General features: G+C 34.6%; 1 protein-coding gene and 1 pseudogene across 1 annotated transcript in view; both read right to left on the reverse strand.

The window, feature by feature from the left end:
- Positions 1–23,177, reverse strand: part of GCNT1 (glucosaminyl (N-acetyl) transferase 1) — a 39,961-nt gene extending 16,784 nt beyond the window's left edge. The window contains exon 1 of the mRNA XM_031945527.1: positions 22,861–23,177. The gene's annotated coding sequence lies outside the window, so the exon portion shown is untranslated. The remainder of the gene's footprint in view (positions 1–22,860) is intronic.
- LOC100914889 lies at positions 917–23,333 on the reverse strand (annotated as a pseudogene).
- Positions 23,334–24,111: the final 778 nt, after the last annotated feature.

The raw sequence follows: 24,111 nt of genomic DNA on the forward strand, positions 1-24,111 counted from the left end.
GAAAAACACTATTCTAGATGAAATCAAAGAGCTCTGTTCCATTTTTGTGAATGCTCACCAACAGAATTTTAGCACAGGTATTTTTATTCCTAAGGATAGGACCTTTTTAATGTCTAATCCTGGGAAAATCACTTATCTATCTCAGTTTCTTTAATTGTAAAATGGGTGGTGGTGGGGTTTAATAATAGCATCTACTTGTAAGACTATAATAAGAATCAAATGAAATAATATTTGTAAAATATGTCACACAGTGCCTGGCACATAGTAAGTGCTTAGCAAATGCTTGTTCCCTTCTCCCCCTTTTACTGTTATTGTAAAAGCTCATAATTATTATCATTTTTAAAATATCCACTAGAGATTTACATGAACTGATTAATGCTAAGCAAAACGAGCAGAACCAGGAGATCATTATATACTTTAACAACAATACTATATGATGATTAATTCTGATGGACATAGCTCTCTTCAACAATGAGATGATCTAAACCAATGAGATGATCCAATTGTTCAGTAATGAAGAAAATCAGCTACACCCAAAGAGAGAACTATGGGAACTGAGTGTGGACTATAGCATAGTATTTCCACTCTTTCTGTTATTGTTTGTTTGCATTTTTGTTTTCCTTCTCAGGTTTTTTTTTTTTTTACCCTCTTTCTAGATCCTATCTTTCTTGAGCAGCAAGATAACTACATAAATATGTATATATATATTGTATTTAACATATACTTTAACATATTTAACATGTATTGAACTATCTGTCATCTAGGGGAGAGGGTGGGGGAAATGAGGGGAAAAGTTGGAACAGAATGTTTTGCAAGGGTCAGTGTTGAAAAACTACCCATGCATATATTTTCTAAATAAAAAGCTATAATAATAATAAAAAAAAAAGAACAGAATTAAACCAAAAATTCAGCCTGAAAAAAAATTAAACATTTTTAAAAATGCAAATAATTTCCCCAGAAAATGCATGAGGTATTTCAAGAATTGCCATCCCCACTTTAAAAATGAGGAAACTTTGGCTTTGAGAGATTAAGTGAATTTTATGCTTACTCAGACATTTAAATATCTACTTCCATTTGTATCAGTTATGGAGGTTGATAAAAACAAAAGAAAACAAAACTGAGTAAAACGTAATCCATGTTCACAGAGAACTGCCAGACCAGCATCCAAAATAAATATAAGAATCCAAATTATTATTATAAAAAGATACCATAAGTATAGAAGAAAGGTACAAAGTTTTCATCTATAATCAGAGCTCTAAGGAAACATGTTCTAAATCAGGTAAAGAATAGTCAACAACATTTAAAACTGTGCCTTTGTTTAGTATTCTGCTCCTAAGGGAACCACGTGCACGAGAGATTCTACTTTAATTATGGCATACATGATTGGAGAGGGATGGGGAAAAGAGTGTCTAAATTTTCAGCTAGAAAAATCTTGCATTTCACATTATAGAATCTGGCTGAGCCAGAATTTTCATGTGCTTGCCCAGGGTTCTAAACAGAGACATCAATCTTTAGAGAGAGAGGGAATTAACCTGAAGATTAAAACTCAATTGGTTAATTTTGATTATTATTCTCTAAAGTTGATATTAACTGAAGTTTAGTGTTTTCCATTAAAAGTGAACAACTCAAATGACAACTTATAGCAGTTTTCTTTAAATGTATAAGCATAGTTATTAATTTTTTTGTAGTTTTTCTTTTTTCGCTTCTTTAAATTCCTTTAACTTTGGAAAATATTCTTCTGTGATGTAACAAGGTCATGGGGTAAGAGAAAGGCACAGGGAAGATGAAGGAAATAGGGATGGAGAAAAGGTTGGCTTCTACTCAGAAAAGAAAGTAGAAGGAAATATCCAGATTGGCTAAAATAGCCTCCAGGAAGAAGACAAGAGAGGACTCTTAATGGGTTTGCTGATTGCCTTACCTCCAATGTGACTGTTTCAGCATTGGGAAGAAAAACACTCTCTCCTCTCCCTATCCCCCATTTGGAGCAGGAGATCAGTCAAGGATGCATGTGCTGGGAGATAAACTGGTCTATTAGATAGAAGTATTAGAATGAATACTACTAGGGAAGGTAGAGGAGGTCCCCCAAAAAGGGGTAGTAACACTTTACCAGCCTTCATTAATTCATGTTAACAGACAGACATATCAGAGGCAGATCCGAACACACTTCTTCCTGATTCCAAAATCACTCATCTGTCCACTGCATCATGCTGCCTCCTGACACTGGTACCCTGTGGACCTACTATACATTTGACTGATTGCAAGCTCGTTACTGTAGCCTCCTGTGTGATTGATAACATGGTGAAGGTAGCCACCTGTGACTGCCTGTGGGATCCTCCTTGGGCCCCTTGGAAGAATTCCCACTGAGTGACTGCATGTTCATTAATCTCCAGAGTTTAACATATTAAAAGAACTGAAAGAACTAGATGAATTGCAAGTTGAGACAGAGTTAGTTTGGCTTCTATTGGTTGACAACATTGCTAACTGTGATAGCCATTTTGGCAGCATGAAAAAGACTTCCTCTTGAAATTTACCTATGTTATTTTTATACTGGACTCAATTATTCAAACCAGTTTAAAACACGTGTGAAACAGTGTGATGACACATTTCTTGGCTAGCTCTTTTTTTGGCTTCCTCATTAGAGTAAGGCTTGTTGAGATGGAGATAGAAATACTTATTCAGGAATTTGTGGCTTGCTTGTTGAAGTTGCAATTCTTCTACCTACCACCCAAAAATCACTAATGAAGGCTCATGACTGCTTCACATGTATTCTGCTTGGGCTGCATCTGGATGAAGCTAAATTTGCAATGGATGATGCTCACCATTCTCTCCCTTGGTGAGATGGGCTTGGTCTGGCTCTGCTCACAAAACAGGTTCATCACATGTGTGGTAAACTCATCAGCACGCCTGTTCATCTTTTTTTCACTTTTGTATGATAGGTTTATCAGATTTGTGAGCTTGCCTCTGGAGTCAGAATGCTCAACTGAGTTATCTGAGCCAACTTCCAGATGCAGCACAACCTCTACCTTTCTCAAGTCCTGCTACCTGCTCTACCAACAGCATGTTATCTGATCGCATCAGCTGGGGAGGGGAGAGGGTTGTTGGCTCTTCTTCTCGAGTTCCTCAGGTATTTTATACAGTTTTTTCTTTGATTTCTCACAATACATTAAACAAGGCAGGCTTCATTCTGTGACAGTTTAATGCATGTTTCCTTGCCTGTACCTTATTCAAACTCTGATTCTCTGTGCTGGTCACAATTGCTCTAAAATGTCCTACTTTTTATTCTCCTCTCACTTGTTCCCTTCAGCCCCAATGTTGAGACAGGCCAGGATGTCCTGCCACCCTAGCCCAGTCTGGCTGCCCAAGGTTCTAAATGAAGGCATCAATCCTTAGAGGGAGGGGGAATTAACCTGGAGACTAAAGATCAATTGGTAAATTTTGATGATTATCATTCCTCAAAATTGTTATTAGCTGAAGTTTAGTGTTTATCCACTCAAGTGAATAATTCAAATGGAAACTAATAGTTGCTAATAATAATAAAAAATAGTTATAATTTTTATTAGCTTTAATTATTATTATTAGCTAATAATAATAATAAAATAGTACTAATGTACCAGGGTATTATTTTTTCATCAAGTTTTATGGTAATGATTCCTATTTTTAAAGTATATTTGTACATGAAAATAGTACTTTGAAGAAAAAAATTGCACAAAAATGCAAAAATCATGTAAACTCTATTAGAAGGAACCCCAAGAAGTGAGTCACTATAGAAAATATATTTTCTGAAAAAAAAGAAGGGACTCATCCTTTTAAGTTGTTCTGATAATATTACTCCTTTCCCTAATTTTTTTTTTTAACCAGCAGCCATATCACATTCCCTCTTATATAATAGAAGTAACATGAAGATTTTCACAATATAAGCAGATTAACATTTGAGGTCTTCATAACACAAAATAAATAAATATATAAAATAAAACAAATAATTCCACACAATATAATAAAAATACAAAATACAAACAATATAATAAAAACAAAAATAATCTGCATATGGAACTGCAAATCTTTAATGTACAACTTAATATTCCTTTTAAATCTATAAAAGTTATCATGTAAATTTCTCTTTTTCTTCCTTTATCCCTCACCCTTGTGCCCTAGAGATGGATACTATTAAACATAAACAGGTATATATCTATATATAAATATATACATATATGCATTTATACACATGTATATATGTGTGTATATATATATATATATATACACACATACCACATTTATATATAAAATTATTCTATACATACTTCTATTTATCAGTTCTTTCTCTGGATGCAAATTCTAAGATTCTAATCCCATTGTCTCATATGACACATAAAGAAACTGAGGACCAAAAAGGGTATGTCAAAAGGCCACATAACTAGTATATTTTAAACTTTTGAATTTTGTTTTCACAGAGTATGTCAGACATGCATAGAGAACAAAAACCAATGTTAGAAACAGGAAGTAATTCATCTTTTTTTTTCTTATTCTAGTTTTTCATAGCTCTTCCACTGATGTGAGCAAAATATACTCTCAAATACTCGTTGAAAGAAAGGAATATTAGATGCCTTTATGATATCTTTATCTCTTTGGTGCGTTTTGTTAAATACCCTTTTAAACGATAAGGAAACAGATGTAAACCAAGTTAATCAAAATTACAATTAGGTAACAAGACAAAGACTTACCACAGTTTTAAGCACCAAATTTATAGCTGAAAAAACAAACTGGAAAAGTTAGCTTTACTTTGTATAACAGGAAATGTCAGAATCCTGCTCTAACATTATCTCATCAAATTTCATTATTTAATCTACAAAGCTGAAAGATTAGTCCAACTTCTCAATGCTCTGGAAGCCCACTCTTTCCCAACCAAAATATCAACAACTGGGATGGAGGAAGGTTGAGGATAGAAAAGTTTAAGAGCAACTGAACTTTGAGTCCAAAAATAAGAATTTAAGTTCTGTCTCTGACCTCAAATAGCTATGTTATTGTAAATTAATCCATCTTCTCAGGCTATTATGTGAAAATAGAAATATATTTATCCTACCTATTTGACAGATGTGAGGAAAGTAAAAGTGCTTTGTGAATTTTAAAACATTAGGTGATTGTTATTGGATTTTTATTATCAACAATGTGAGTGTGTTTTGAAAGTTTTATAATTTTACCAGCAACAAATTGTTGAATATGGAAGATGTGCTACTAGGTTGGTGACACTGAGGTCATAAGATTAAGAACTCGAGGAGAATTTAGATATTTCATGCCCACATGAATGTATTCAAGCCATCAAGAGACCCATTATAATGACAACTTTTTCATGTTTATATAAAATATTTATAAGAATTATCTAGGTATATACTGAAGATATCCTTGATGAAAATATGAGTTGGGAACAAATAGGATTTTGCAAATTACATTCTATTTCAGGGTAAATCTTTAGTAACATGAATAATTGCAATCTAGGTGGAAAAGTTATTATCCAATCTGTTGTTAAGGCAGGGTCTATAGATTTAAAGCAGGAGGTCTGTTACATACTAATTGTTATTTTTATCTTTCATTCAAAGTATTCAGAAATGAAGTACCTGATATATTTTATTACAACATGGTTTTGAAAATAAATTATCTACTTATCCCATTTTTTAAAAAGGAGAATTTATGAGTAAGCAAGAGATGAAGGACATTTTGAGAGATAAAATGCATAATTTTAATTACATTAAATTAAAAAGGTTTTGTAGAAATAAAATTAATGTAGACAAGATCAGAAGAAAAGCAGAAAATTTTGGGAAAAATGTATAGATAGTTTCTTGGATAAAAGGCTCTTATTTCAAAAATATAGAAAACACTGTCAAACTTATATGAGTCATTCCCCAACTGATAAATGGTCAAAGGATTTGAAGGGGCAGTTTTTGGATGAAGAAATCAAAGCTATCTATTATGGTCATATGAAAAAAAATACCTTAAATCACTGTTATGTGATGCCCATTAATCAGGAAATGGCTGAACAAATTATGGTATATGCTTATAAACAGAATACTTCTGTGGTATAAGAAATGATGAACAGGTTGATTTTAGAAAAACATGGATCCAACTTTTCTTGTGCAGCAAGATAACTGTATAAACATGTATACATATATTGTATTTAACATATACTTTAACATATTTAACATGTATTGGACTGCCTGCCATCTGGGAAGGGGGGGAGGGAGAAGGAGGAGGAAAATTGGAACAGAAGGTTTTGCAAGGATCAATGATGAAAAATAACTCATGTATATGTTTTGTAAATAAAAAGCTATAATAAAAATTTTAAAAAAGAAAAACATAGAAAGCTTGGCATGAAATGAGCAGAACCAAAAGAACATGGTATACAGTAATAGCAATGTTATTTGAATAACTGTAAATGACTAATTTATTGCAATATAAATAATCAAATCGATTAATTCAAAGGACCTATGGACGAAGATATTGTCTACCTCCAGAAAAATAACTGATAAATAAAAGTATGTACAGTATGGAGAAAGTTTGAAATTTAAAATGTAAAACAACAAAAAAAGTTAAGGTGGGGAGAGTCAATTAGGATTAAATGACTTGCCCAGGACCCCAAAGCTAGCAAGTGCCTGAGGCCCCCAGGGCTGGTACTATATGTTTATATTTCACCTAGCTGCTCCTTAAATACAAAAGTAAAATGAATTATTTAAATGTGGAAAGAAGCTATATATATTAAACAGAACTTAAGGCTAACAATTTCATTACTTTGACCAGACTCAGTCTCTGAAAGGCAAAGTAGAATCATTCATTTCATTATTTTCTCAAGATAAAAAGCTAAAACATATATCCACACATACCTATATATATATACATATACATATATACATATATATATATATATGTATATGTATATATATATAAATTTTGTATTCCTGGCACATAGTAAGCACTTAATAAAAATAATTGATTGTATGAGGAATGCAATTCAAATTCAATGAAAAGTGTTCCTGAAATCATAGCAGATTTTTGTCATTTTGTGGTTTCTCAATTAACAGATTTTAAAATGGATCTGATTCAATAAGATCACAGATTTTTGAGCAAGAAGACCTGAAGTAATTTATCCAATTTTTTAATTCTATATATTAGGAAACTGAGAAACAAGGATGTTCAAATAACAGCTATTGCCGAAGATGACACAAGTGACAAACTTAAGGATTAGAATTTGAACTCAGGTCCTCAGACCCCCAAGACATTCACCAAAGATGTTGGCCACAACGGGGAGAAACATCAACAGAGTCCAAATGAAAGGGGAATTTCTTATAAATGGAGATGACCTCTAGATGCCTCTGATTATGGATAATATTATGCTGACTACATCAAACACCAGGATAGTGCACCATACCATTTTTCCAAACACATAACAAATTAGTTTTCAACATTTATCTTTGCAAAATCTTGTGTTCCAAATTTTTCTCTCTCCCTTTTCTTCTACCTCCTCCCCTAGACAAGAAGCAATCCAATATAGTTTAAACATGTGCAATTCTTCTAAACACATTTCCAGATTCATCATGCTGCTCAAGAAAAATCAGATTGAAGGGGAAAAAAAAATTAGAGAAAAACCAAAATAAAATAGTTCTCTGTCTGGATGCAGATGGCTCTTCTATCACATGTCTATTGGAATTGTCTTGAATCACTTCACTTTTGAAAAGAGCCAAGCCCATTAAAGTTGATCATCACATAATCTTGTTGTTGCTGTATGCAATGTTCTCTTGGATCTACTCAGTTCACTTAGCATCGGTTCATATAAGCCTCTCCAGGATAGATTTAAGACTACTCAAGAGATTTGTCCCATCATTTATAAAAGGTAACCCACATGATGAAAACTATCTAATATTCACACTATGATATGAGACTGGACATACAACACCAATACATACAACCTGGAAAATTAGCACAGATGGACAATGAACTAGGTCCAGAATTGACTAGGAGGAACAAAGTAGGCTGTAGTAAATACTCAATTGTTTGCATAGCACTTTCAATCATCTTAACCTCTTTTCCTGACATAAAAGTCTATATTTTTTCACAGTAACATTCTTTGAATGATGGCAAGCAGCCTATTAAATCATCAATCTCTCCAAGGCTTAATATGGAAGCCACAGAAATCAGTAAAGAGATATATCTCCAGCATATGTAGGCCATCACACATTAACAGTAATAACATATAAATAGAAAATGGCATAAAAGATAATATCCAGAAAATGTATGATGAAGAAAAAAAATTATATGGTCATCTAGCAAAAGAGCTAATCAAAACCTAGACTTAACTAGTAATTGTAGGGAAAGGGAGAAAGAAGGTAATGAAACTGTTGAATAAGTGTTTCTGTGAAAGTACTGTGTCCACAATAAACCTAGAAATAATCATTCCCAGAGGAAGACCACCTGGGGAGGAAATCCTTATTTCCCTGTTTTGAGAGATCTAGAATATCATTGCACAGGAGGTGAGAAGGAAACAGAGGCCTGAGACTGTTTCTGCTTTTTCTTTTATCTTCAGGGGTTAGCACAGAGCTTGGAACATAAGTGCTTACTAACTATTTCTTGACTGATGTTAGGAAGCAATTAGCAGATTCAATGAAGGAAGAGTTCACCCTTCTTATAGAAAGGCCAAGAGTTCAGCACTCTCTAAGAAGATGCAGTCTGGAAGAGGGGTGGCTTGCCCCTCCACCCTTCAAAAAACACTTGATTCCTTATAGGAAGTAAGGAGTACAGAGGCAGTAGTCATGTCCCTCAACCATAAGATACTAGAATGTCCTTACACGGTAGTGGGCTGGCAAGTGGGAGAGGAGCTCAATGAACACTGTTTAATTCCAATGTCTTCTCTCTGTCCTTATTTCCACTTTTAGGTCAAGGTCCTCCCACTACTTCTGGGGTCATCTCCAGTTCTGTTGATCTATATCTTACCACTGGACCCAGAGGGCTCTGGAGGGGAAAGTGAGGCAGGTATCTTTGCACAGCCCTCCCTCACTTCACCATCACTTCCTTGATGGCATGGTTCTCCTCAAACAAGGACAAAAAAAAAAAAAAAAACAGTTTGTATGTTGTTGTTTATATATAATCTCCTCCATTAGACTGTGAGATCCTGGAAAGCAGAGTTTCTTTTCCCTTTCTTTGTTTCCCAATGCTTATCACAATGACTGGCATGCTAGCATATATTTGGTGTTTAATGACTGTCAGTGGAGGAAATGAAGGTCCAGAGCTGAAGCTGTTGTAATATAGATGCAGGGATCTATGGCACGGGACTGATAGAATTGTAAGCCATGGAAGAACTGCCAGAGAGACACTTAACAGTGCCAGGATGCCAGGTTTCCTTGGCCATACCAAGTTGCTCTGATAGAGCAGATCTAAAACAGAAGGTTCCACTATTGGGTCAATCCTCAAGGGATGATTTATGGGAGGATATGGACAAGAATTACAGAGAACAAAAAAGCAGGGGGAGCAGGGGATGCCTGCTAGCTACCCTCTAACTCATTTCTCAGATTTCCCTAGAGTTCTTATATGGATCTCTCTGTCACCCTTCTCACATTTCATCTTACATCATTCTTACTTTTATATCTGGTAGCACAGTGCTCAAATATACAGTAGGCACTCAAATTTTTGTTAAATTAAAACTTATTGAATTTTACTTCTCCCTTATTAGATTTTAAGCTCCTTGAATGTAGGAAATACATTTTTCTAGTACCTAACAATGTTTGTAGTAGGGACTTAATATATATTTGTTAAGATCCGAGGAATGTTAATGATTTCCAAAGTTACCAATGAAAGGTCCAAAAGTTCTCAGAATTTCACACTGAAAACAACTATTACATATTAAAAGACATTATTATGTATTTCTGTTCACTGACAAATAGCAGAGTCTATCTCTACAAAATTTTTCTGTGGCCAAATTTTGGATTTGGTCATTATTAATTCTTACCACCATGCCACCAATATTTCTTCCTTCTTTTAAAAGTTGATAATCATCAGTAGAATTCTATTCAAATTATTTTGTAGGGTAGGGGTGAATGGGAGGGGGTTGTAACTAGAGAAATAGCAACTTCCCAACAGGAAGCAAGGATTCCTTTAGGATTTTTACATTGATAAGAATTGTTATACATTTTAAATTCTTCTTAGTATAAGCCAAATCCCATCACAGCAACCAGCACTACCAAAATAAATAAATAAATAAATTAGTCTATTAAGTAGTTTTGTAGCTACCTAAGAAATCATTTATTCACAGGTAAAATGTGTCCAAGAAATAAATAGTCAACGGGATCACATTCTTTATATATCAAGAGTTCCCACCGTTTTGGAGTCCCTTCTCATTGTAGAATTAGTTGTGATAGATATGCTAAGAATCAGAACTCACTTTCTCATCATCAACATCATCATCATAGTTAGCATTTTTCTGGCAATTTAAACTTTGAAAAGTGTTTTCAGTCACTTGATCCTAACAATGATCCTGTAAGCCAGATGCTACTTTTATTCCCAGTTAACAGATAAGGAAACTGAGGCATAGAGGGCTTAAGTAATATAAGGTTAATTCAAACTCAGGTGTTCCTGGTTCTGGGTCCTATGCTCTATCCACTGTACCACCTAGGTGACATTAATAATGGCAGGATTTCTAGATGAACCCATAAAGATTATTATTAATATCACAACTACAATATTATACAAAGTCCAAACCATGATTTCTTTGGTTCAGGAAATCCCTTCCCTGTACCAATGTAGATGTAAACTTGTCCTGTAACACACAGGCCTAAAGAGTTGCCTGAGAGTAGTGAGAGGTAAATGATTTGTCCAGGATTACACAGATAATTTATCTAAGACAGGAACTAAATTTGGGTCTTCCTATCACAAAGTCTGGCTTTCTATTCACTAGGCCAGACTGTCTCTCCATGATATTTCAAATAACACAGAATACTTAAAAATTCTAAGCATCCTCATTTTCAATAGTATTATTCACTATTTTTTTTTACTATCCTTTTAATTGTGAATCTAGATTATTTCAGTCAAACTATGGGATAAATGGGCATTTGTGAGCAATACCACAAACCTGCACATCACTTATCTCACATTAAATGGAAAAATGTGTCCCAAGTTACAAGTTATTTATGCCTTCTAAGTTCCTCATGAGCTCCCATGAATGTAAAATTATCACTTCATGCAAATGACTCTTAGATCTATATATCCATTTCCAATCTCTTTCCTAAGTTCCAGTCTCACCTCACCACCTGCCTATTAGACATTTCATATTAGATCTTCCAGGAATATCTCAAATTCACATCCAAAACACAATCCATCATCGTGCCCCAAAAATTTAATTTTGGGGCCTCAACAATGCCAGAGGAACCTGCAGAATCCAGTTTAGAGAACAATCCCACATGCTTCAACACAGACCCAGGTAAATAGGAAACTTCCAGAAGTCAGATCTCCAAGTGTTTCAGTGCAGCCTCAGGGAAATACATAAACATCTCAATAGCCTCAGCACAAATCAGACATCACTCCTAGGACCCCAGTTCAGCACCATGTAAGCTGCCAAACTCCAAGGACTCCATTAGCACCAGCCATTCACATCTCAAACACAAGTTATGTGAGTAGGCCTCAGGGTAACATCAGTGCAACACTATATAAACAGTCAGTGGTGGTAGCCTCTGGCACAAGTAGACTGGAAAAAATGCCCTTGCCACCCCCAAAGCAGAGCTCATATTTACAAGAAAGGAAAACATCAAAAAAGATGAGCAAAATACAACAACAACAAAAAAGAATCTGACCCCATGGCATTTATTTTTATAAAGCTTTTTATTTTTAAAACATGTTTTTAACATTCACTCTTGAAAAATCATGTATTTCAAATTTTTTTCTCCCTCCCTTCCTTCCACCCCTCCTAGATGTCAAGTAATCTAATATATGTTAAACATGTGCAATTCTTCTATATATATTTCCACAATTATCATGCTGGCCACAAGAAAGATCAGATCAAAAAGGAAAAAATGAGAAAGAAAATAAAATGCAAGCAAACAACAACAAAATTAAAAATACTATGTTGTGATCCCCCACTCAGTCCCCACAGTCCTCTCTCTGGGTTCAGAGGGCCTTCTCCATCACAAGACTTTTGGAACTGGCCTAAATCTCCTCACTGTTAAAAAGAGCCACCTTCATCAGAATTGGTCATTGTCATAGTAAGTTACTATGGTCAGAGGGAAGATCAAGACACAAACTCAGAAGACAACAACAGTGTCAAAACACTTATGGGCAAAATCTCAAAGAAAAATGGGAAATGGTCTCAAGCCCAGAAAAAACTCATAGCAGAGTTCAAAAAAAAAAAAGGTTAAAAATCATATTAGAGAAGTAGAAAAAAAAGGGGAAAAGAAATGAGAATGATGCAAGAGAATTACAGAAAAAGTGTCAACAACTTGGAAAAATGAAAACAATGCTCAAAAAGTAGAATTGGCCAAATTAAAAAAAAGGTACAAAAAACTACTCCTCCTTCAAGAGTAAAACTGTACAATTCCAAATGTAAAAGAAAGTTTAAAAGCTAAGTAAGTAAAGCAATTCCTTAAAAGTTGTAAGTAGGCAAGTAGAAGCTAATGATTCTATAAGACATCAAGAATTAATCAAACAAATTCAAAAGGATGGAAAAATGGAAGAAAATGTAAAATACCTTATAGGAAAAACCAACTGACCTGGAACATAGATTCCATAGAGATAATATCAGAATCACTGGATTACCTGAAAGCCATAATCAACAATAGGATCTAGACAGCATCTTTCAAGAAAGTATCAAGGGGAACTGCCCTGATTGGTTCCTGGTTCTGATTCCTGTCCAAGAACCAGAGGGCAAAACAAACATTGAAATTATCCACTGAAAACCTCAGAAAAGAGATTACAAAATAAAAACACCAAGAAACATTATAACCAAATGTCAGCACTATCGGGTCAAGGAAAAAAATACTACAAGCAGCCAGAAAGAAAGAATTCAAATATGAGGGAGCCACAATCAAGAATACACACAAGTTGGCATCTGCAACATTAAAAGAACAGAGGTCATAGAACATGATAATCTAGAAGGCACAGGAGCTAGGTCTATAGCCAAGAATCACTTATCCACCAAAATTAATCATAACATATTAAGGGCAAAATGATCATTTAATGACATAGAAGAATTTCAAGCTTTTATAAAAAGATTAGAATTAAACTAAAAATCTGATCAGCAATATCAAGATTTAAGAGAAGCATAAACAGTAAAAATGGGAAAAAAATCATAAGGGATACAAAAGATTTAAACTACTGATATTCCTCCATGGGAAGATTATACTTGTAAATTTTAAAAATTGTATCACTAATAATATAGCTAGAAGGAATATGCATAGAGAGTATGGGTATAAGGTAAATTTAAGAGAATGACATTAAAAACAATAAGGGGTGACTAAAGAAGAGGACAATGGATGCAAAAGGAAGGGAGAGAGAGAATGATGTAAATTATTTCACATGAAGAGCAGCAAAAGACCTATTACAGCAGAGGGGAAAATTGGAAGGTAGGCAATGGGCATTGCTTAAACCTTACTCCCATCAATTTAGGCTCAAAAGCAATTCATTAAATATAGAAGTCTAGCTTACCCAACTGGGAGTAGGAGAGGTAGAGATTAAATAAAATACTAGTAGTAGTGGGGACTGACAGAAGAGTGGGCAGATGGGGAGAATAGACCAAAGCAAAACACCGGGAAGAAAGAAAAGGGTGAAAAAAGAGGACAAATTTGTGTGTTCTTTTCCCTCTTTTATGATTTCTCTGAAATAGACCCAGTAGAGATACCACAGTGTATGCAAATTTGATAGTCCTTTGGACATACTTCCAAATTGCCCCCCAAAATAGTAAGATCATTTTACAACTCCAGCAACAATGTATTATCAGTGTCCCAGTTTTCCCACATCCCCTCCAACATTTATCATCTTTTCCTGTCTTTTTAGCCAATCTGAAAGGATTTGCCTTAATTTGCATTTTTCTAATCAGTAATGACAGAGCATTTTTTCATATGACTAGAAATGGCTTTAATTTCCTCATAATTTCATCATCTGAAAATTGTTCATATCCTTTAACCTAAATGTATTCTTTTTGGATGATAATGCAATAAAATTATATTCAACATAGGACAGTGGAAAGATAGATTAAAAATTAATTGAAAACTAAATAATCTAATCCTAAAAAAATAAATGGTTCAAAAAACAAATCATAGAAATAATCAACAATAGTAAAGAGAACAATAACAATGAGACAACATATGAAAATGTATGGGATACAGCCAAAGCAGTACATGGAGAAAATTTTATTTCTCCAAATTTTCACAACAACAAAATGGAAAAAGAGCAGACCAGTGAATCGGACATGCAACTAAAAACAAAAAATAAAAAACTAGAAAAAGAACAAGTTAAAATCTCCAATTGAGCACAAATTGGAAATCCTGAAAATCAAAGGTGAGATTAATTAAAATTGAATGTTTAAAAAAAAATTGCACTAATAAACAAATCTAGGAGCTGGTTTTATGGGGGAAGGGTGGAATAAGGTAGATAAGCCATTTGTTAATTTGATTTAAAAAAAAAGAAACACAAATATCCTGTTATCAAAAATAAGGGTGAAATCACCATTAATGAAAAAGAAATTAAAACAATCATTAGGAAATATTCTAACCAATTATACACCAATAAATCTGAGCAAAGTCAACGACTATTTAAAAAATATAAATTACCTAGATTAACAGATTAAGAAATAGAATGCCTAAATAAAGCTGTCTTAGAAAAAAGAAATTGAACAAGCCATTAATGAACTCCCTAGGAAAAAATTCCCAGAGCCAGATTGGTTCCTGAGTGAATTCTACCAAACCTTTAAAGAAAATTTAATTCCAAAACTATATAAACTATCTGGAAAAATAGGCAAGGAAGGAATCCTACCAAACTCCTTTTATAATATAAAGATAGTACTGAAGAGCTAAAACAGATAAAGGAAATTATGGAGCAATTTCTTTAATGATTATCAAGGCAAATATTTTGGACAGGATATTAGCAAGATGATTATAGCAATATATCACAAGGATTATACACATGACTGGAAAGGATTTATGCCAGAAATGCAGGGTTGATTGATTATCAGGAAAACTATCAATATAATTGACCATATGAATAACAAACCAACAATTAATATAATTATCTCAATAGAGCAGTGGTCCTCAAAGTATAGTCCAAAGAGTTGTTGGGGTCTCTGAAACCCTTTCAGAGGGTCTACAAATTCAAAATCATTTTTTTTATTTCTAATATAGTAAATAGCTATAAATATAACCCATGTGAACAAAAACTCTTTGAACAGATCCTCAATAGTTTTTTAACAACATGAAGATACTGAGAACAAAAGTTTGAGAACCACTGCAACAGAATCTGAAAAAGCTTTTGACAAAATATTCTATTTTTAAAATACTAGACAGCACAGGAATAAGGGAACATTCCCAAAATGATAAGTACTATCTATCTAAGATCATTAGCAAACATTATCGGTAATGGGGATAAACAAGAAGTCTTCCCAATAAAATCCATTGGTGAAACAAGAACACCCATTATCACTACTATTATTCTATATAGTATGAGGAATGTTAGCTCTAGAACTAAGAGAAGAAAAAGAAATTAAAGAAATGAGAATAGGCATTGAAGAAACACAATCATTCTTCAAAGATAATATGATGGATCCTAGAGAATCATCTAAAAATATATGAAATAACTAACAACTTTAGCAGTTACAAGATATGATAAACCCACATAAAATAATAACACTTCTTTATATGATTGACAAAACCCAGCAACAAGAGATAGAAAGAGAAATTCCATTTAAAATAACTGTAAATTTAAAATAGTTGGGAGTCTACCTGCCAAGACAAACTAAGAACCTAGGGAACACAATTATAAAACATTTTTCACATAAAGTCAGATTTAAACATTTGAAAATATATATATCGCTCATGGGTAGGCCAAGCAGATATAATAAAAATGACAATCCTCCCTAAACTAATTTAATTATTCAGTGGCATACCAAACTACCAAAACAATTGACAGAGTGAGAAAAAATAACAATAAAATTCATCTAAAAAAACAAAAGGCCAAATTAAAGGGAAAAAATACAAAGGGACAAGGTCTATCCACACCAGACCTCAAACGATATTATTAAGTATTATTAACATTAATATTAATATTTTATTATTCATCAAAACTATTTGGTACTGGCTAAAAAAAGAGTGGTGGATCAGTGGAGTAGATTAGGTTCACAAGTCACTTTAGTCAATGACCACGGTAACTTAATGTTTCATAAACCTAAAGACCCCAGTTTTGGGGATATAAGAACTCACAATTTGACAAAAACTGCTGGGAAAACTGAAAAACAATAGGACACAAAGCAGGCATAGCCCTATATACAGTATTCCAAAATAAGGTCAAAAGATTTAGACATAAAGGGTGAATAGTCAGATCTATGGAGAAGGGAAAAATTCAGGACTAAACAAGAGATAGAGAATATTATGAAATGTCAAATAGATAAATTTGATTATATTAAAATTTAAAAGGTTTTGAACAAACAAAACCAGTACAACCAAGATAAGAAGAAAAGCAGAAAGCTGGGAAACAATCTTTATAGGAAGTATCTCTGATAAAGGTCTCATTTTAAGAGAACTGAGTCAAATTTATAAGAACACATTGTCAAAGTATATGAACAGGCACTTTCAAATAAAGAAATCAATATTATAAATGGACATGAAGAAGTGCTCTAAAACAATTTTGATTAGAGAAATGCAAATTGGGGCAGATAGGTGGCACAGTGGATAGAGCACCAACCCTGACTTCAGGAGGACCTGGGTTCAAAGCTGGCCTCAGACACTTAACACTTCCTAGCTTGTGTGATCCTGGGCAAGCAACTTAACTCCAATTGCCTCAACAAAAAACAAAACAAAACAAAAAAACTAGAGAATGCAAATTTTAAAAACTCTGAAATACCACCTCCCACCTATCAGACTGACTAATATAACAATAAAGGAAAATGATAAATATTGGAGAGGATGTGGAAAGATTAAGACACTAATGCACTTTTGGTGGAGATGTGAACTGATCCAACAATTCTGAAGAGCAATTTGGAACTATGCAAAAAAGAGCCAAAAAACCCTTTAATCCATCTGCTAGTTCTGTATCACAAAGAGATCATCAAAAAAACCCTTCATGTGCAAAAATATTTCTAGCAGCCCTTTTTGTAATGACAAAATTTTGCAGACTGGGGGAATGCCCATCAATGGGGATGGCTGAACAAGATGCAATATATGACTGTAACAAATTCCTACTGTGCAATAAAAAAAGATGAACAGGCAGATTTCAGAAAAACTTGCAAAGACTTGAAGGAACTGATACAAAATGAAATGAACAAAACCAGAAAAACATTGTATACAATATCAGCAACATTGTAAGGTTAGCAACTATGAATGACTCAGCTCTTTTCACCTGCACAATAATCCAAGTCAAGTACAAAGCACTCACAAAGGAAAATGCTATCCCCATTTATATATAGAATTGATGAGCTCTGAATAAAGTATATTTCCTTCATTTTATTCATTTTTGTGTTTTTTCCCCTTTTGATCTGTTTTTTCTTTCAGAACTGTGACTAATACAGATACATGTTTTACATGATAGCACATGTATAACTCATCTCATATGGCCTGCCATTTTAGGAAGAGGGAAGAAAAAGGAATTAGAAAAATTTGGAACTCAAAATTTTGTAAAAATTGTTTTGACATGTAATTGGAGAAAATATAAAATAATATTTAAAAAAACCTAAACCCTCTTTTGAACTTCATTATTTCTATTGAGAACATCGACTAACTCCAAATTATCTTTCCATACACTTTATATATTACTGTCTTTCCTATATGCTATTTGCGAGCAGCTAGATAGTGCAGTAGAGAGAGCATCAGCCTTGAAATCAGGAGCACCTGAATTCAAATCTGGCCTCAGACATTTAACACTAACTAGCTGTGTGACCCTGGGCAAGTCACTTAACCCTAGTTGCCTCAAAAAAAAAAGGGGGGGGGATTTTTTGAGCTATAAAGTGGATAAAGTACTTAAGTCAGAAGAACCCGAGTTCAAATCTGGTTTTAGACACAACTCTTCCTAGCTGTATAATCCTGGGCAAGCCACTTAACCCCAATTGCCTCAGGAAAAAAAAAAAATCTATATGTTATTTGCGATTAACTCAGGAGAAACATTTGGTCTCTTGCTTTTTTTTTTTTGCTTTGTACCAGTTATTCCCTATATTTCACAAGATGACCTCATCAGCTCCCATAGTTTTAATTATTGTCTCTATGCAGATCTATTCTGCTCTGATCTATCTCTAGACCTCCAATCCCAAATGTTGAACTGCCTATCTGACAACTCAAAATGGATGTCCCATCGACATCTTAAACTCAATGTGTCCAAAGCTGAATTCATTATATTCTCCACTTCCACCCTGACCTTTGCCCTTCCTTGTCCTAATTTTGCTATAGTGGTGGAAACACTATCATTCAGTTACTTAGACTTGCCATCTAGTTATTATCCTGGATTGCTCACTCCTACATACATTTCTTATCGACTTAGTTGCCAAGTCCACTTATTTCTACTTTTGTAACATCTCTCATACATATATACCTTCTTTTCTCCTCTGACACTGTCAATACTTGATGAAAACCCTTATCAACCCAATACCTCAACTGTTGTAATGGCCTGCTGGTTGGTCTCCATTCTTAAAGATTATCCTTACTCTAGTGCCCAACTTCTCAAACTATGGATTACTATTCCATAAGAGGTCTCATAACTGGATGTGAGGGTGATGAAATTATGATTTATTATCAGTAAATGTTTGATTAGTATACCTATTTTTATATTCATGGAGTCATTTAAAAATTTCTTGGACAAAAAAAGGTTGGGAGTAGAAAAAATTTAAGAAGCCCTGGTCTAATCCATCCATTCACATGTCAAATTGATTTTTCTAAAGTGCAGGACTGATCATGTCACCCTCCTATTCAGTAAATTCTAATGGCTTCCTATTACCCCAAAGGTTTAATATAAATCCTTGGGGCAGCTAGATGGCACAGTGGATAGAGCACTCACTTCAGAATCAGGAGGACCTCAGTTCAAATGGGTCCTCAGACCCTCAACACTTCCTAATTGTGTGACTTTAGGCAAGTCACTTAATTCCAACGCCTCACCAAAAAAAAAAAAAAAGGAGAAAAAAAATGAAAATTTCTATTTGGCTTTTAAAGTTGTTTATAACCTGCCTACTCTCTAGCTTTCCACTCTTCTATCTTACTCCCCTGCAGGTTTTCTACCCTCTAGTTCTTTGTTCTTCCTCAAACAAAACTGTTCATCTTTTTGCTTTGTGAATCCTTACTGACACTAAACCATGCCAGAAATTCTCTCCTCTTACTCCCACCCCTTTTCACTAACTTCCTTCAAATCTTAGTTAAAATCCCATCTTCTGGCATGATGCCTTTCCTGATCTCCCTTAATGATAAGTGACTTCTCTTTAAAATTATTATTAGTCTATCCTGTATCATGTTTGTACACATACTGTCTTCCCCATTGGACTTCCCCATTGGTTCCTAGAGAACAGGGACTATTTTTGACATTGTATGCTCAGTGCTTAGCACAATGTATAGCACATATTAATAAAAGCACATATTAATAAAAATACTTAGAATATATATAGCACTTTAAGGCTTCCAAAGAGTTTTACATATTAACTTAGTAGCTTCTCATAACAATCTTGTGAGGTAGGTGTTATTATTATTATCCCATTTTACAGCTGAGGAAATTGAAGCAGATAAGTTAAATGACTTGCCCTGAGCCATCCAACTAGTAAATATCTGAAGCTTTTTTGAAATTGGATCATTTTAACTCTATGTCCCAAATATCCATAGTACTAATAGCTATCTAGCACCATAGAAAGTGCTTATTGAATATTTGTTGACTTGGGAAATTCCTCTAACTGATAAACCCAAGAAAACCCAGGAAAAGTTATTGCAGGTGAAATGAAAATCCTTTACAAAGAAAATAAAGAGAAAGAAAAATAAAGGCCAAAAAGCTTCAGAACTTTGTGCAAAATAAAACTTCTTTTAAAAATCACTTTTTTAATTTTTTTTTTTTTTAATAGCCTTTTATTTACAGGTTATATGCATGGGCAACTTTACAGCATTAACAATTGCCAAACCTCTTGTTCCAATTTTTCACCTCTTACCCCCCACCCCCTCCCAGATGGCAGGATGACCAGTAGATGTTAAATATATTAAAATATAAATTAGATACACAATAAGTATACATGACCAAACTGTTATTTTGCTGTACAAAAAGAATCAGACTCTGAAATATTGTACAATTAGCCTGTGAAGGAAATCAAAAATACAGGTGGGCAAAAATATAGGGATTTGGGAATTCAATGTAATGGTTTTTAGTCATCTCCCAGAGTTCTTTCTCTAGGCGTAACTGGTTCAGTTCATTACTGCTCCATTGGAAATGATTTGGTTGATCTCGTTGCTGAGGATGGCCAGGTCCATCAGAACTGGTCATCATATAGTATTTGTTGTTGAAGTATATAATGATCTCCTGGTCCTGCTCATTTCACTCAGCATCAGTTCGTGTAAGTCTCTCCAGGCCTTTCTGAAATCATCCTGTTGGTCATTTCTTACAGAACAATAATATTCCATAATATTCATATACCACAATTTATTCAGCCATTCTCCAACTGATGGGCATCCATTCAGTTTCCAGTTTCTAGCCACTACAAAAAGGGCTGCCACAAACATTCGTGCACATACAGGTCCCTTTCCCTTCTTTATAATCTCTTTGGGATATAAGCCCAGTAGTAACACTGCTAAAAATCACTTTTCTAATAAAAAAATGTGGAGTTTGAAAAAAGTTCATTTATTCTTTAACACTGAAATAATTTTAAATTTGAAATAAGGGAAGGAGGGAAAAGAACACACTTTTTTAATATTTAAGAAGAACAAAAACTTCCAAGAATGTCTCATTGGAAATATCTTTAAAATCTATTAAAAATAACTGAAACAGCTATATAAGCTTGATTTTGCCATTTGCCTGAAATGAAACATGTGGCTTCAATTCTTACTTAGAGCTAGTCTGCAACTGCTTGAGCAATTAATACTCATCTTTAAAAATCATTAATCTCTTCTCTTTCTTTAAACAAACCTGATTTTAGGCATGGCTCAAAAAAGGCCAGGAAAGGGAGAAGAGATAGGGACATCAAGATGCTGGTCAGAAATTACAGCCACAAGATTTATTTTTAAGAAAAAGAGTTTTGCTGATTTATTTTGATGTATCATGGACTTTACCAAAAAGTAATTCCCAATCACTTAAATGTATTCCCCAACAAGTTGACAAGATCACTCACTTTTTAAAAGGAAGAATAGTAGTTGTGTAGTTTTTTCCCAAACTCTGGTAGGGTGTATTTAGATTTAAGATTACTACTTGACATTTCCTCCTTTTGACATATGATGCAAATGCTAATTGAGTGTATCAGCATTTCACAAGAGCACCAGTTGGAAGATAAGTAGAGAAACACACAAGACTACCAAGAAGCCAAATTCTGTAAGAGAGTGTGTGCCAGAGAGCAACTGAGCTAGCAGAAAGAATATATCTACAATGTAAACAATAAACAAGGTAGAATCAGATAATTTCCACTCTAGTGCTTCTAACAACCTGAGATTTCCTTAGTGCAGCTGCTACTTCCACTGATACAGATCTCAAGTTTTATGTAACTTTTAATATCTTCAAGGGGAGCTAAAAATAAGATTATGATCCTGAAACCAGCCCATTTAGAGATGAGATTTTCTGAATTTGGCTAGTCAGATGCACATATTGCTTGATTCTAAGCCTTTCCTGCTTGGGAAGACCTGGAAGCCCCTCTAATTCACTGGTTCCCAAAAATTGGTTCAACTTTAATATCCGGGGTTACCTGAATCTCCCCCCACACACACACCGTGAAGCATCAGAGCGGGTATTAAATGACCTCTCTCTACTACAACAGATCTCCCAAAGCGGGAGGAGAGAGGGACTAACTCAAAAGCAATACTTGAATTCAGATAAGGGAATACATTTCATTTTTCTTGCTTTTCTTTCCTCTTTGCTTCCGAGTTGGTTGCCAATTTAAACAGTTTTCAGCCAAAGTGACAGTCAATGGTACCAGAAATTAAACTATTAAGAAAGGCAGATTTTGAAAACATCTAGTGAGATAATAAGTTGGACAAGCTTTCTATGGGAAACTCCATTTCTCTGTAAGTAACTCGGAAACACACATTTCCATGTTTGGGTGGAGGGAGCGCTTTCTTTATCAATCTCAGTCCCTAATGCTTAGCAATATGTCTGGCCACAATAAGTGCTTAATAAATGCTTGTTAACTGAGGGGACAGACAAAAGAAGAAATAAAGATCAGAGAAAATACCCATCTTCTAGACAAGTTCCATCAGCTAAACCCTTTCAAAGTGCTTCATCAATTCAGCTATAAAATAGGTTTTAAACAGAAGACACTAGAAAATGCACTTAGAAAAAGCAGCCTGAAGGTGAGATTCAGTTTGTACTGTGCATCAAATAAAAGGCCGGGCAATTGGGATTTCGCTACCCCGGGAGCGCCCAGAAAAAGCCCAGCATATCTCTAGAAAGCTGCAGGAAAGTTTCGACTTGCACTGTTTTCCAAGAAAGCAAAAACCCACTCCTTCTCCCATCCCCCTAGGTAGTGAAGGTTACCTGGGGTAAACACGTTGGCTTCATAGGGCGCAGAATGCGGCCGGATCTCTTTACAACAGCGCAGCTCTTGAGAACCCAGTACGGTGCACACGCTGTGGGAAGCGTGCTTGCTGGTGGTGTAGCCACTGCCTCCGTTTCCAAAGCTATCCTTTCCCCTGCCCGCTGTGTTTCAAATAGGGAACCCTCCTTTTACGAGATCCACTAAGGTAGAACAGGCAACTTCCCTCAGCACTCTACCTTTTTCCTTTTTTTTTTCTTTTTCTTCTTCTTCCTCCTCCTCCTCCTCCTTGCCTCTCCCACCCCAGAGGCCAATAAGGAGGGGCTAAGAGCCAGAGGCGAGATCTGGGATGAGGGCGCCCTCTGGGTATCACTAAGAGCAAAGATAGATCTCTCATTCTTCCTGAAACTCTCCTCGCAATGCAAAAGGGATATTTCACAACCGCCCAACTACATCCGTTGTCTACAGTAGTCATAGCCTTAATTCTTCCTTCTCTTTCCTCTTTTCTCAGTTCTCTTTAGCTTTCATCCTCCCATAAGAACCATCTAAATGTACAAGAGAAAATGGAATATTTTACCTCCCTCCGCTTAATAATTGTTTTTACGTTTCCCCAACCAACTCCAGGTGCAAAAGGAGAAACCAAAATTCAAACCAATTTTTGTATTCTTTCCTCTTCTTAGGACAGTGATGATAAGTGGCAACAGATCAAAGAACAAAATAATCAATACATATAACTAAAAGGAAGCATTTCTATGAAATCCAGGCAGCAGGTGTTTTAAATACCCTTTATTAAATAGTCTGAAATCAAACATTATATGAGATTCCCCCAGATTTCAAAGCAAGAACCGTAAAGCCTTCATTCTCCTGACTGTAAAGCAAAGATAGTTTTTACAGCTTTAAAAAGCATATAAATGCCCAGGAATTTTCTATATATTGTTATCTTTTAGATGATATATATATTCCCCCCTTAATTCATGGAAATCTCATTCATCATATTTGGACATTTAAAAACAACTTTTCCTTATGCAATCCGGAAAGAAAATGAGATATTTTCACTTGAAGTTTGACTACTGTTAACTTTATATTAATGTGCCACAATTCTGGAAATGAGGTGGTCCAACAGATAGTTGGTCTTGGAATCATGAAGATCTGAATTTAGAGAAAATTAGCTTTGTGACCTTGGGCAAGTCACTTAGTATCACTCAAATTCAGTTTCCCTTTTTGTAAAAGGAGGATAATAATAGTATCTTCTC

The sequence above is a fragment of the Sarcophilus harrisii genome, chromosome 1 (genome assembly GCF_902635505.1).
Source record: "Sarcophilus harrisii chromosome 1, mSarHar1.11, whole genome shotgun sequence".
Lineage (NCBI taxonomy): Eukaryota > Metazoa > Chordata > Mammalia > Dasyuromorphia > Dasyuridae > Sarcophilus > Sarcophilus harrisii.